Below are 16,546 nucleotides of genomic sequence, written 5' to 3'. Positions count from 1 at the left end.
TACCTTACTCTGGCAATGCATTCCCACTTCATGCCGAGTGTCAGCATCCATCACTCACAGGACAGTTACAATACAATGCTCCAACTAAACACGATGGCCCTGTATCACACATTATCCGCAGTTTCAGCACCAAATATTCCAGGGAAAAGTACAAATTTGAGCCCCCAGGCAGAATGAAGGGGCAGGTTGTCTCCTAGTTGGTGAAGCAGTTAAAAAATAAGATAGGCGTGCATCCAAATGACCGACACGTTCTCACTTTCAAAAGCTTGGGCACGTGAAAGCTAGTTCAGGAACACCACTCTCTGCTTTATATCTCTTACCAATGCCATATTCACACTGTCACAGCTGTTTCAATTCACCAGTTACTGTTTCCTAACAAATCCATCAACTGTCACCTGATCAAACTTTGTCCTTATAGTTCACAAAAAACACACTATCATCATCTTCCCTCTCTGGTACTTCATCCAAAAACTCAAACAAGTTTCCCAGATGTATTTTTTTCATTAACATGTCTCTTCTGGCTGTTATATATACAGCCATGGTTTCTAATCCACAATCTAGGGGAAATTCATAACCCAATACTGAGCCATATACACAAAATACCAGAACACATACTTCAAACAGCTCAGCAAACTGACTGTTCCCAGAAACACAGATGCAGTTTTTGTGGTGCAATATTTTGCTCTCAACTTACTGCAACAAATAGCAACAAATCGATCGAATGTAACAGTGACAGTGATCCAGACAGAACAGTCTGTGACTGCGTAAAGCAGAACAACATGGATATTACACGCAGGAATAAAAAAAACAGGTTCATAAACTCGATATTATAACGAATTGGAAGATGCCTCCGTATCAGATCTATGATAACGACCAGTAGATCTGCCCCTTGCATGGCCTCAAGGTAGTTAGTGACACATTTCGAGGGACCACACTTTCCCCGAAAAATGATCACTATTATCAGTACGTTATCTGTGAGGAAGGGAGACAAACAGATGCATTAATCTTCAGGCTGGGTCGAGTTACCAGCTTAACAGAATATGGTTGAATTTTGTAAATGCACTGCTGTACCCAGTTCTGCCTGCAAATGCTTCTGCTCATGACACCACTATCATCTGCAGAAAGGTGCTGATTTTAAATAATGTAAACCTGTCAATGTTTGTTAATATCCGCGATGGATTAATCCATCTGCACAAGTCGCACCTCAAAATGAGTTAAGAACATGGAAAAGCTACATCAATATTGCAGGAACCCAAACAGCGGAGTCCAATGCGACTGGAAGAAATAAGACAATGTCCCGGTCAGATTAAAGCTCTGCATTTCTGCAACATTTAATGTTGGTTCCATTAAAAAAATAATAAACAGACTGGAGGAAGAGGCTCTGCAAACACCCACATCCTCAATGATCTGGGCACACAGCAGGTCAGCACAAAAGACTCTGCTGCAAGATTTGCAACCATCTTCGGCCAAAATGTCCGAGTGGATGATCCATCCCGACTTCCACCTCAATTCCTCTGAATCGTAGATGCTAGACTGAAGCCACTCGATTCACCTCGGTAATATCAAGGTACGTGTGAAGTCTCTGGGCACAGCAAAGGCCCTAGGGGCTGATTGCATCACAGCCAGAGCATTGAGGACCTGTGCCTCAAAATTTTACCGCAGCTCCAGCCAAGCTGCTGTAGGACAACTACATGACAGGCACCTTCTGGGAGAAGTGGGTAATTGGCCTGTTATGTCCTGTACACACGCACACAGACAATGAGGGGAAAAGCGGGATCGATCTCAGTCATCAACAATGTGATGGAAGGTTTGACAGGCAGTGAAAGCAGGCGCCACTTACACAGTCTAACCTGTGCACCGAGGATCACTCTGTGTTCAGTTAAGGCCACTGGTTGGCAGCCCTCAGTACAGCCATGGACCTAACAGGGAAAATGCTCAATTCAAGATATAGGATTGTGGTGATTGCCCTTGACTTAAGTCTTCGTTTGACCCTCTGTTGGCCAGCAGTCCGGTGAAAGGAAAGTGCTTTAGATTGTTTGAGGCTAAGTAGATGAGCTCCAAAAGACCCTCCGGGTAGTGTCCTACTCCCAGCCATCTTCAACAGCTGCAGCAATGAATTTCCCTCCATCATAAGGACAGGCGTCGAGTTGTTCACTGATCATTATAATTTGCACTGCACTATTCGTCACTTCTGGAAAACTGAAGCGGAATGTCTCCACACAGCACACCGCACAGGCAACATTCAGGCTGATGCTGATTAGCGGCAACAATATTGGCAGCACACAAGTAGCAGGCAACGCCTATTTGCAGCACAGGAGGATAAAATAATGCTGAGTGCAGAGACTTAAAGAGTTGTAAGACTAATGCAGCAATTGATAGCTGCTTGAATAATTAGTGAATAAAGCGTCTTACCAGGAACAACAGGAACAGTGAAGAGAGGAGACACTCAATGACAGGAACACGAATAAAATAATACCTGCCTGACAGAAACAATGCTGGGTGCAGAGACTTACCAGGAACTGCAAGAGCAGCGATCTATGGATAGTGAATTTCTAGAAGCTCATAGAGGAACATTTCAATCCTCAGATCCAGTGAATAACCCGAGTGCATTGTGGGCCTCTCTGTGGAGCTCCTGGTCTGTGTTAGAGCCGGTGCTGATGTTCACACTGATTTTGTGCAATGATACTTAGGAATGTTTTTTTTTTTCCCATTAATATCACTGGGAACCCTTCTGGTGGCAGAGTGAGAGTGTATCCAGGGGGACTGATGCTAATTACCTGAGCAAATGGATTAGTTTAACCCTGGTCAACACTCCCTTATTATTTTCCACACCTAACAATTTATGTTTAACTGGGTGTGAAAATAATATCTCCAAATCTCAGAACACAATTCCCAATATTGAAAGACAGTGATGGGGTGTATGACAGATGTGTCCTTCACTGGCAGAGACACTTACAGATGCAGAGAGACAATAAAATATTAATAAGGTGACAGAGCACCTCAGACACAAAAAGCTCACTCAGCGCCCAGAATCTGAATCAGCCCCAATAAACTGACCGATCATTTCTAAGCTCATCCATCACCAGTAAGTTGATCCTTCAGCTGCCAGGCTGGCGGAGCAATGATAAACTCACCCCACTGCTGTGAGATGGCGGCTCAGTGTCTATAACATTTACCGTCCTCATTAAACTGGTGCAGCCTATAGGAGCTGAACCAGCCGGAATGGAGTGAATCAGATTCACCGTGAATCCATATGATATGTAATAGTGGATGAGGCGTTTAACCATATCCAGCGAATTCTACTGCTTAGGCTGCAATCGCGAATCCGCCCATCTTCCTCATCTCAATCTAACTTCTCATTCCCCTCCCGACACACACTTTCTATATTGTCAGGGGTCGGGGGAGCAAAGGATGTGGCCCAGGTTGGGTTGGTGATGGGATTAATCGGGTTGGATATAGGCTGAGGGTCTAAGGCTACTGTGTGGGTAGAAGCAGAAAGGCCGAGTAGAGGGTGAGGGGTGACGCCGAGGGTCGTGGGAATCAAGGTGAGACGCACGGTCGAGGGAGCAGTAGTCACACTGGGTCAGAAGAACCAAGGCCAGATTGAAGGTCACAGGTTATGTGAGGGTTACGGAAGAGGCTTGGTCAGGGTTGGAAAGAGGGTCGGGTTTAGGCAAAGGGTCAGAGTTCTGAATTAATGTCATTGTTTAGGCGGAGGGTCAAGGTTTCGGCAGAGGGTGAGGTGTTAGACAGATGGTCAGGGGTTGTGCCGATGGCCAGGGGATAGGCGGAGGGTCAGGGGTCAGGCAGAGGGTTAGGGGGAATCATGGATGACATTGACTCAATGGACAGAGGTCCAATCGGGTCAAGTGAACAGAGGGGGAGACTTGAAGTTCACAGGTTATATGAGAGTCAGGGGATAAGCGGTCAGTCTGGATTAGGAAGGTTGTTATAGGTCAGATTGTTTGATTTGAACGGGGTGGGGTGGTTATTGGTCAGATTGCTTGGTTTGAATGTGTTGGGGTGGTTATTGGTGAGGTACTTTGATTTGAACCTGGTGGGATGGTTATGGGTCAGGTTTTTTGATGTGAATGTTGTGGGGTGGTTATAGGTCAGGTTATTTGGCTTGAATGTGGTGTGTGGTCATGGGTCAGATTGTTTGATGTGAATGGTTTGGGGTGATTATTGTTCAGGTTGTTTGATGTGAATGCCGTGGGGTGTTCATGGGTCACATTTTTTACATTGAATGTGGTGGGCTGGTTATGGGTTAGATTTTTTCGATTTGAATTTGCTGGGGTGGTTATCGGTGAGATTGTTTGATTTGATTCCGATGGGGCGGTTATGGGTCAGTTTGTTTGAACTGAATCCGATGGGGTGGTTATGGGTCAGTTTGTTCCAATTGAATCAGATGGGGTGGTTATCGGCATGTTTCTTTGATTTGAAAGGTATGGGGTGGCTATGGGTCAGGTTGTTTGATTTGAAAGGCAGGGGTGGTTATGGGCCAGATTGTTGCATTTGAATGGGGTAGGGCGGTTATTGGCCATGTGGTTTGACTTGAATAGGTTGGAGTGGTTATGGGTCAGTTTTTTTGATTTGAAAGGGATGGGATGGTTTTGGGTCAGATTGGTTTATTTTAATGGCGTCGAGTGGTTTTGGGTCAGTTTTTTCGAATTGAAATGGGTGGGCTGGTTATGGGTCAGGTTGTTTGATATGAATTGGGTGGGGTGGTTATGGGTCAGTTTGTTTGATTTGAATGGGGTGGGCTGGTTATGGGTCACGTTGTTTGATTTGATTGGGGCGGTGTGGTTATGGGTCAGTTTGTTTGATTTGAATAGGATGGGCTGGTTATGGGTCAGGTTGTTAGATTTGATTGGGGTGGTGTGGTTATGGGTCAGTTTGTTTGATTTGAATGGGGTGGGGTGGTTATGCGACAGATTGTTTGACCTGAATAGGGTGTGGTGGTTATGGCTCAGGTTATTTAATTTGAATGGGGTTGGGAGGTTATGTGTTAGGATGATTGATTTGAATGGGGCGGGGTAATTATTGATCAGGTTGTTTGAATTGAATGGGGTGGGGTGTTTATGTGTCTGATTGTTTAATTTTAATCTTTTGGTGTGATTAGATTTTTTTGATTTGAATGTGCTAAGGTGGTTATGGGTCAATTTGATTGATTTTAATGGGGTGGGGTGGTTCTGGGTAAGGTTGTTTGAATTGAATGGATTGTGGTGGTTATGGGTCAGGTTGTTTAAATTGAATGGGGTTGGGAGGTTATGCGTTAGGATGATTGATTTAACGGGGGTGGGGTAATTATTGATCAGGTTGTTGGAATTGAATGGGGTGGGGTGGTTTTGTGTCTGATTGTTTAATTTGAATTTTTTGGGGTGGTTAGATTTTTTTGATTTGAATGGGCTGAGGTGGTTATGGGTCAATCTGATTGATTTTAATGGGGTGGGGTCGTTGTGTTCAGGTAGTTTGATTTGAATGGCGTAGGGTGGTTATGGGTAGCGTTGTTTGATTTGAATGGATTGGGGTGGTTATGGGTAAGGTTGTTTGATTTGAATGGGATGGGGTTTTTAAGGGTCAGTTTGCATGATGTGAATGTTTTTGGGGTTGTTAAGTGTCAAATCGTTTGATTTGAATGCCGTGGGCTGGAAGTGGGGCAGGATGTTTGATTTGAATGTGGTGTGGTGGTTATGGGTCAGATTGTTACATTTGAACGGGTTTGGTTGGTTAAGGGTCAGGTTGTTTGATTTGAATGGGGTGGGGTGGTTATGACTCAGATTTTTTGACTTGAATGGGGTGGGATGGTTTTCGGTCAGTTTGTTTAATTTGAAATGGGTGGTGTGATTATACGTCAGGTTGTTTGATTTAAGTGGGTGGGGGTAGTTATGGATCAGAGTGTTTGATATTAATGTGGTGGGGTTGTCATGGGTCAGGCTGTTTCATTTGAGCGGGATGGGGTGGATATGGGTCAGGTTCTTTGATTTGAATGTGCTGTGATGATTATGGGTCAGGTTGTTTGATTTGAATGAGTTGGGGTGTTATGGGTCAGAGTGCTCAGGATGCGTAAATAAATACATTTTGAATAAGACAGGGCATGTTTACAGAGCGCTTAATAACACACACAATATCTTGGGCTTTATTAATAGGGACGGTTAATAGAAGAGTATCGAGGTCTTGCTGAACTTGGATAAGACACCAGTTAGGTCTCATCTGCGGTATTGCATCAAGTTCGGAGCGCCATATTTGAGGAAGAATGTGAAGGCGAGAGTACAGAGGATAGTCACCAGATTCATTCCAGGGTCAAAGATCTGTATGTATGAGGATAGAGTGGAAAAGTTAGTGCTCTTTCCCTTGGATAAAAGAAGTATGTGAGGAGACTTTCTAATGGTATTCAAGATTCTGAGGGGAATGAAGAGGGTAAATATTGAGAGAGTGCTTTCACTCAAGAGATCATCCAGAACGAGAGGGAAGAGATTCAAAATCAATTGTTAATGGAAGTTAAAGTGACATGAGGATTTTTTTTTCTCTTTCATGCAGATGGTGGTTAGAATCTGGCACGAGGTATTGGAGACGTTGCTCGAGGCGTCTTCGACCAAGATATTCAAAGGGCATTTGGATTGTTACTTTAAAAGAATAATGCACAAGGTTATAGGAATGAGGCAGGGGAGCAGGACTAGGTAGAATGCTCCTTCAAAGAGGCAGTTCAGATTCCGTGGGCCGAACGGCCTCCTTCGGCACTGTAACGTTACTGTCCTTCTGCGATTTTGTTCATTCTATGAAAGGGATACAGCAGCACATTCTTCAACTGCTCTCTGAACCTGGTCTGGATGAGGGTGTAAATAGCAGCGTTTGTACAACAACTGAGGAGCTGCAGCATGAAGCCCAAATCCAACACAAATTCATCTATATATGCAGACTACCCCAAAAACAACATACGGCTCGTTATAGAATAAACCATTATCATTGACCACAGCAGGATGAAATTGACCGAGATAACAAACAGTAAGATGATGGATTTCCTTCGACTCTCCATCTCTGGGTCTCTGGGACTCTCCCCACTGCTGTGAGCCCGGAGTCTCCTGCGGGCTGTGCTGGTCACTAAAATGTGACTGACGGTGAAGACATTGAGCAGCAGAATCAGGATGAATGGAATACATGGGTTTAGAATGTAATGGATGAATTCGATTGTTATCCAGAACCGAGAGAATACGATCGCCCACTGAAAATCATAAAACCAGGGGGAATTCAACAGTCCATACCCACCTAATAACATAAAATACCAGAAGACGTTCTTGAAACAGCTGTTCACAGTCACTGTTCCCAGAACCACAGCCGCCGTTTTCTCGCTGCAATATTTCCTTTTCAGACTCGAGCAACAAATGGCCACAAATCGATCAAAGGTGAAAGGGACGGTGAACCAAGACAGAACAGTCGGTGGCTGCATACAGCAGGACAGCGTGGATATTACACACAGGGATTAACTTCAGGAGGCGAAACTGATCAGGCAACACAATCGGAATTTGTCTCAATATCAGGTCAAGGTACATGACCAGTAGATCCGCCACAGTCATGGCCACCAGGTAATGAATAACAGGTTTGGAGAGGCTGCATTTTTTGAATTTCAGGATAACTATTGTGACTAAGTTCACTGTAAGGAACGGCAATAAACAATTAAATTGTACATCACTCTGGGGGGAAAATATCACATTAACTGAGAAATTGTTGAGATGTGTTACTGCATCCTGCAATGTCTTGAGGTAAATGGACCTGAAAGAACAAATGGAAAGTTCTGTGATACAGGGGAAGGAAGCAGAGATGAAACAACAAATGCTGGGGTTCAAGGCGGAGAAGAGGCAGGATTGACAGGGAGCCAGCAATGAGGTTATCGGCGAATCTGGGGGATAATGGGAGACTGAGGGTTGATTGAGAACTGGGGCTTACAGGGATGAGCTAGCGCTGACTTATGTGTTTCGGACAGTTTACTAACATATTATAATCTCTCTTTAGTCCCATTTCTCTACTGACTTCAACAGAGCGTATTTCTCAGACTGTTTAATGCCTCCAGTGCTTTACATGTTAAGGAAAACCACAAAACCGTATTTCTTTTAACTTTAAATATCAAATGAAATTTTAATTATTTATTCATTGCCCAAATCAAAACGCGAAAGGGAGCAAAACTCAATTCCCAAACACACAGAAAGGAATGTAAGAAAATATTAATTCTGTTAAATGGCATGAACTAAATTATTCGAATAGTAGAACAGAAACAGGTCCCTTATTTTCCATCCTTCAGATGCTGGTTGAAACGCTTTCGACCTGATGGGTTCTCTCGTAGTTTGTTGAAGACAAATGGAGCTTAGAAATTAAAACAGAATTACCTGGAAAAACTCAGCAAGTCTGGCAGCATCGGCGGAGAAGAAATCAGTCTTAAAAAAAACGTTTCGAGCCCTCATGGCCCTTCGGCAGAACTGAAGCATAGTTTCAACAAGGGAGAAATATAAATTGGTTTAAGGTGGGTGGGGGGGAAGAGACACATTGAGGGTGTGGTGTGAGCAGATAATCAAAAGATGTCAGAGACAAAAGGGTCAAAGAGGTGTTGAAGGTGGTGGTCTTTGTCTGGTCTTTGACTGATTTTTTCTCCGCCGATGCTGCCAGACTTGCTGAGTTTTTCCAGGTAATTCTGTTTTTATTTTGTTTTGGATTTCCAGCATCCGCAGTAGCTTTTAGCTTTTTGTTTTTATATTTTGGAGCTTAGAAATTTCCGGCTTTCACTCTAAATTGTGTTTCTGCCACTTTACTGAAGAAATGTAATATCAGGTGAAACATATTAGCCTATTTTAGCAGCTGAGGTGATTCTAAACAGGCTGTTTAAATTTGCCATCAGGGCCTTACTCCTTTCTTCAATTAACTGTCTGCCGGTATTGCAAAAAACATGGCATTTATACAACGTACATTAGTAATTTTCAGGGTTTTTTTATCTTTCACGGGAAATAGGCTTTGCTGACTGGGCCAGAATTTAATACCCATCCCTAGTTGCTCTTGAGAAGGTAGTGGTGAGCTTCCTTCTTGAACCTCTGCAGTCCATGTAGTGTTGATACACCCAAGATGCTTTTGGGAATGGAGTTCCAGGATTTTGACATGTCAAGTGTGTTTTTCCCGCTTGTTTGTTCCCGCACCACATGCTGCATATCCCGTTCAGACTTGACCAGCTCGGTCAGTGGTGGTGCTAACGAGACAATGTGGACATTAAACTCATTCACCCAGAGTGAATTATCTGCCGTTGCCAATTCTATGCTTCCTCCAAGTAGTGCTCAACTTGGAGGAGCTCTGCTTATCAGCTAAGGGAGGGCGGTAGGTGATAATTAGTAGGAGGGGAACACGCTTCCGACTGTGAACCTGTGCGCAGCCACCTCTGGCTGGTCTGTCCTGTTGGTGTTGCTTGACTAGCCTGTGACACACCTCAACCAATTTAGGCACCAGCCCGCAGATGTCACTAAGGAGGACTTTGCAGGGTGGGCAAGGCTGAATTTTCTGTTGTTTCCGGTGCCGAGCTCAAGGCCGGGTGGCCCTTTCAGTTTAATTCCTTTGTTGAGAATGTTTAGCCGTGTATACAACTGAATGGCTTGCTTGGCCATTTCAGAGGACAATTAAGCGTCAGCCACATTGCTGTGGGCTTGGAGTCACATCCAGGCCAGGCCAGGAAAGGACGACAGGTTTCCTTCCCTGATGGACATTAGTGAACCAGATGGGTATTTTTAAAAACAATCAACCAAGTTTTCATGATTAACATTCGACTTTTAATTCCAGCTTTTTATTCAATTAAATTTCCACCATTTGCTGGCGCAGGATTCGAACTCCAGTTGCTAGGGAATATTGCGGGCTCACTGGGTCATTAGCGCTGGGACAATAATGCTACACCATCTCTCGGCAGCTTCATTTTCAGAAGCGCTGAATTTTAATCACCTCTTTAACTTAATCATTTTTAAAAAAAAATACACATTGTTTTGAAGAATGTAGGTGTTACTGTGTGAGTGAATGTGTGCTTGGGTGTTTCTGTGTGTATTTCTGTCTGTCGATGAGTATGTGTTCCTGCCAATGTGTGTTTATGTCTCATCTTAAACTGCAGAACAGACTATAACCACCCAACCTCTCAGACCTGCAGTGGAAGCTCAAACTGCTGCCACCATGGCTGTAGATCTCAATGTTCAAGGGGACATCAAAAATCTGTCAGCTGTCAAGCACAGGGTGCTCCAGCATGTCACCAGGGTTTCGGAGGGTCCGCCCGATAGAATGTCAGTGACTCCCTGGAGAACAAACCTGCTGTCCTCTCTCAGGATGCAAGCATTTGTTCTCCCTTCTCTGCAGCTCCATCAGCACCTTGCACTTACCCATAGGGCAGCCTGGGCAGCTGCTGCACATGGCGAGGCGGAGCAGTCCGAATCTCAGCCCTCAAACTCAGAGTTGCTGCAGGGTGTCCTGGAAGGCCAGTCAAATTCGGCAGCCTTCCACCAGCCATGCTGTAGTCACTGGGGAAGCACTGAACAGCCCTGGGGAAGCGTTGATGTGTGGCTGAGTTAAGATTTCAGTGAAAAGTTTATTGCTGCTGATTTTCATTACAGGATGGTGGCCAAGGTGAAGCATCTCAGAATGATGTAACCGTGGAAACTGGAGGAAGTGTAGGTGGCTATGTTTTCTATATGGAACATAGCCTTTCAGGTGTGGAAACATTCAGGAAATGCCATCCCTGCCACTTCCTTTCCTTCCTGATTGGTTGTGGCAGTGTCCTCACTTTTGGCATGATATGAAGGGTAGAGCAGAACGACCTGCATTGTAGCAGCGTGTGCTGGAGTGTCGTTTCGGAGCAATACAGGAATCAAAAGTCTTGATCCATCACATTGATGATCTGCTCCACGATGATCCTGGGCGCTGCATTGCTCTCGGAATTCGGGTGTTATTGTCACGTTGTTGGTTTGTGCCGGCGGGAGGAGTGCGAGATGTGTCGCTTATGAACCATGTATGCAGGAGAAAACCCGGGTTCGGTAATGGAGCGCCCCCATTCTCCTCCCTCTTTACCTAGCTTCCCCACTCTGCAGCCTCTGATCCTTTTGTTGGTTATGACGCAGAACCAGACGCACCCTAACTCCATTCCCATAGCTCGACACGAGTTAGGACACCAAACCCCCTCTCCTCCCTGAATGTGTCCAGCAGCTGTGAAGACAACTTCTAGCGAACCATCAACAGCACCTCCACTGACTTTCCAATAACAGAAGTAAGTCAAAAGGCCCTCAGCAGCAAGTTACCTGCCCGGTCCTGTAAATAACACAAGCAAGGAGTTCGCCATGTCCTGAATGCATGTTCAGCTGAGGCTGACTAACACATGCGTTCGGTGGACAGGCACAGACCATGTTTCAAAGTTATGCATAAAAGCTGCTGAAACACCCGCCGGAAATATAGAAGCAGACGGGCGATTCCGGGGAGGGAATGACACTGCCACACGCACCACTTTATGGTCACTGCAATTCGTGTGCCAGCGCAACAGTGACAATGTGGAGATGAACAGCACACCCAGGGAGACAGAGGGAGAGAATTCAATCCATTTTGAATGGGAACTTCATAGAGCGTGAAGGGAAAGTATTTTCAGGAATATCGGAAGTGGGCAGAACAACTAGTTAAATAGGCAAGATAAGGACCTGGAAGGATTGAAAAACAGGCATGAGAATATTGCAATTCAGCATCTACCAGAGCAGGAAATAACGTATGTCCTTGAGAACCAATATAATGGGTGAATGGGATTTGGTGTGAGTTTCGAAATGGGCAGCAGAATTTTTGATGAAACTTTGGATTTGAAAAAAAAAATTGAGAAAGGTAACACGTGGATTGACGATTATACATTCAACAAAGCCACAGCTGAGTGTTAATGCAACCGCTGGGTTGAAACATAGATGTAGGGAGGTGATATGAAGGAACTGGTCGTGTGCATGATTGGGGTGGAGAGTATATGGAGTCGGAAATCAGATCAGGGTCAATGGAGAATGGAGGTTGTGAACAGCCACAGATATCAGCCAAAGAGCGGAGTCAACCAATGGATTGGGATGAGAGTTAATGACCAGAAATGCTGGGAATTACTTCATTATTTCCAAAATGTAATTAATAAGAACTTAATGCAGTTAAGCATGGTTCATAGAATAAATAACTGGATGGACTTACCAGGGACACCAACAATAGTCAGGGCGGGATACTAACCCATTTGAAGAATCTGAAGTATGCGTTGAGTCCAGTTAGCTAATGACAATGGTATCCAATCTTGAGAAAGCATGTAAAGCGCCCAGGATAAGCCCCTGTCCAATGTTTCAACATTCCAATCTAGTGTTCCAAGATTCTGATCCATTGTTGTAACATTCCAATCTATTGTTCCAACATTCTGATCCACTGTTTGAAATCCCCAACCTATTGGTTTCCGTTTCTTATACACCACTATCTGTCTTTGGAAGCAGTGATCTCTGTAAGTGTCGGTGGTGATGTTCCCGCTGACTCTTTGGGACTGCATGTTCAAATGAGTCCCTTATTTATAGAAGAGGGAAAGCCTCCAGTGTCACAATTTGGATCCATGGAGACTGGTGCTGATTACAGTCACTGAACAAACAAGCTAGTTATCCACTTTCAATCCAACAGGTTTAATATCACGAAAAAGTAGAACCTCTACCCCATCTGGGTGGGATGTGTGAGGGCGTCTAAGGGAAGGAGTGCTGGAAATAGCAGGGAGACTGAACGTAATCTTTGAAGCTGCCATGGCTATGGGAGTATGCCAGGTGGCTGCAAATATCCAGCATGTTTATTCAAAAGAGGGATATACCCCCGAACTACAGAGCCTCAGAATAACCTCTATTGTGAGGAAATTATTAGAGGATATTACTTTTTTTCGAAATAAAAGCGTTTACAATGACTAGTAGTATGGAAGTGTTAACAGAAAATCATATCTGACACATTTAATACACTTCTTCATCTAAGGAATGAGAGGGTTGATGGAGGAAGTGAGTTTGGTATTATGTATATTAACGAAGTGCTATAAAGTCCCATTTAATGGTATTGTTTAACGATCATTATTCAGACTGTGCAGGGAGTAAAGTGATGCTCACTAGGGGTCAATACTTTGGACACTGCTCTTTATGATACACATAAATAGCACAGGCTACTTTTTGATGGGCATGTTTTCAACATTTGGAGCTAAAGATTGTCTGAAATGTAAACAGTGGTGAGGAAAGTAATAAGATTCCATAGGATATGTACAATTTGGCGAAATAGAGAGTCACAAGGTATATGGAATTATAATTCAGGGATACATTTTGGAGGGGGAATGATGAAAATGCAATGTAAATCAACGGGGTCTATTTTAAATGGGGTGCAGTAACAGAGCGAAACCATGTAACCACTTATGAATCAGGGAAAACAGATTTAGTTAGTATCTGACGTGAAACTAAACAGTTTTATTTTTTGCCCTGAGCTTTTTTTTAAAATTATCTTCAATTCACTGACTTCCTGCCTTGCAAAAAAATGTCAATTGCATTATGTTTTTAAAAAAATATCCATTATTGATTGTCAGTTAAAACGTGTTTTTATTTGAATGGAAAATGTCTCCCTTCCCTGTACCATGATCTTAATTTTGCATTGTTCACACATTAGAATTGCTGTTTTGAACCAAATCCGAATCCCTCATCCATCCTCCGGACAAGTTACATGGCGATATTGCGTGACCATAGCAGAGCTGACAGGAGGGAGAGACGGGAGTGTAGGTGGAAGGGAAAGTGACAGGGGGAACACAGTTTGACTCATCAGCCGACACACTTGCAGACACACCATACCTCACTTTTGTAGTTCGCACATGGTTCCAGAAACAGAAAAGACGAAACACACCCATCGTCTAAGGTAGAAACAGAGACACACACACACATTCACACATTCTCTTCCAGACTAGCAACAGACACATTCACACATTCTCTCCCACACTCGCATATACTCTCTTCTAAACATTGTGCATTTGTTTTACTTTTTCTTAAGTTAAAGAGTTGGATAAAAACGAGTTGAACGTTCAGTGTTTCTGAAAGCAAAGTTATCTAGCAACTGGAAGAGAGACAGTGGTGCTACTGGAATGCTGCTGTGCTAGTATGCTGCGGATTGAATCCCTCTGTAGATGGTGGAATAGAATTCAATAAAAATCTGCAATTTAAAATCAATTGATCACAATAAAATCATTTTTGATTTTCGTAAAAACCCATTTCTCTCACGAATGCCTTTCTGGATTTAAATCTGCAGTCCTTACCTGGTCTGGCCTACAAGTTACTCTGCAGCCACAGAATTGTGGCTGACTCTTAAGTGCGCTCTGAAATGCTTGGGCGAGAAAATCAGTGAAATGAAACCGCTACAAAGTCTCAAAAAAGGAATGAAGCCAGGCGACATCGGCAGCGACACCGGAAACTACAGTGGAAATTTCAGCCGTCTCGACACTGCAAAGTCGTCCTTCCTAACTTAAATTAGAGTGCCTTAAAACAAGTTTTTCACCCACAAGGGAGGAATTAATTATATTGCATGCAGGAAGAAGAATCAAAGCTGCAGTCAGATCAGCATAACCTTATTGAATCGCGGCACAGGCTCAACATGGGAATCGATCAGCTCCTGTTCATTTATTTCTGTAACATATTGCTCCATGACTCAATAAATGATATATCTCTATAATCGCATTTCTTAATTCTGTTTATTTAATGTCACTATTTGACATACAGGCATGATCCCATTGCTTACACGTGGAAATGCTTTGCTAAACTGCAATAATTGATGTTGCACAACTTTTTCACTGTTGTTACCTAACAGCAAATCAGCCGAAGTTAATGTTTCTCCCATCATACATCTCTACATCCGCATATCAACTGCAGCTTGCCTTTGAATATTGTGACTTTGAATTCACATGCTTTTAGCTGTGACAATGTCACACAACGTTGATTTTTTTTTCACAGTTCATAACTCATCAGCCTGTACTGAACACAAACTCTCAGACTGTTAGAAAACAAAGGCAGCCTTTAGGAGCTGCCACATTTCAGGCTTCAGAGTCATTGGCAAATGTATGTCGGAAGTCTACATTTTCAGGAATACATTGTGTCCATAGTTAACATATGTGTGCGTGTGTGAATGTGAGTGTGTGGATGGGCCTGTGTGTGTCTGTCTGTCGGTCTGTGTGCACAAGTGTGTATGCAGGCGCAGGTGTGCCAATGTGTGTGTGTGTTTGTGTATGTGTGTGTCTGCGTTTGTGTGTATTTGTGTGTGTGCCTGTGTGTGTCTGTGTGTTTCTGTGTGTGTGCGTTTGTGTTTGTGTGTGTTTGTGTGTCTGCGTGGGTGTCTGTGTGCGTACGTGTGTCTGTGTGGGTGTCTGAGTGTATATAGGTGCGTGTGCGCGTGAGTGTGCGTCTGTGCGTTTGTGTATGTGTGTGTATGTGCCTGTCAGTGTGTGCTTGTTTGTCTGTATGTGTGTGTGTGTCTGCATGTGCCTGTATGTGTTTGCGTCTGTCTGTTTGTGCCTGCATGGGTGTGACTGTGTGTGTGTGTGTGTCTGCGTGAGCGTTTCTATATGGGTGTGTTTGTGTCTGTGTGCATCTGTGTGTGTGTGTGTGAGTGCGTGTGTTTGTGTATGTGTCCGTATGGATGTGCGTGTTTGTCAGAGTGCATCTGTGCGTGTGTGCGCGTGCTTTTGTTTGTGTGCATGTGTTTGTATCTTTGTATGTGTGTGCGCATTTGTATTTTTCTGTGTGTGTGTCTATCTGATTATGTATGAGTCATGCTGCTTAGCCTTATTAGTTACCATCAAATTGCTATAATGTTACAGATTGTTGATCCAGGAGAACATTGACACTGATTTAACAAACAGGGTGATAAAGTGGGATGTGATGCTGGGGGCTGACTGGTCGAGAGTGGCGAGAAAATTTCAGTAGCTTGCTTTCAGTTTTCAAGGAGCACATCGAAAAACGAGGAAAGAGTGAAAACCCTTCATTGAAAATTGCGACAAAAACATCAAAGCAGAATGCAAGTATGCAGCAACATGTTTGCAGAGGTGCATTAAATGTGAAATAGTAAAGCAATCATGTTTCTAGGTAGAGTGATATGACGTGTTGTTTCTGGAGTTCCAATGTTGATGAGTTCAATCCCAAATTGCGCCCGTTTGTGAATCACTGAACTCAACTTGTTCACTTGAGAAGCATAAGTGGATTGTACAACATCATTAGCTACAGGCTGACGTCTTCATACAGGCTGTCTGCTGCGCTTGAAGACAACCCAGGAGCTTCCATGAACCGGGAATGAGACAATGATTTTTCTGTGGCAGTAAAACACACACATATCGATCAGGTAAAATGAATGCTGTAGTTGCAATGTCAAGATGATGTTAATAATAACAGAATAAAACACGTGAAGTTTCTCGGACATGTTATCCGTGTAACAGTTTTGAAGTGCTTAACCCTCACTGGCAGAGTTAACAGAGGAAGAGCAAGAGGCCGACTAT

Source organism: Cetorhinus maximus, unplaced genomic scaffold (assembly GCF_964194155.1).
Source record: "Cetorhinus maximus unplaced genomic scaffold, sCetMax3.hap1.1 HAP1_SCAFFOLD_57, whole genome shotgun sequence".
Classification (NCBI taxonomy): domain Eukaryota; kingdom Metazoa; phylum Chordata; class Chondrichthyes; order Lamniformes; family Cetorhinidae; genus Cetorhinus; species Cetorhinus maximus.
Note: the sequence above shows the minus strand (reverse complement) of the source record.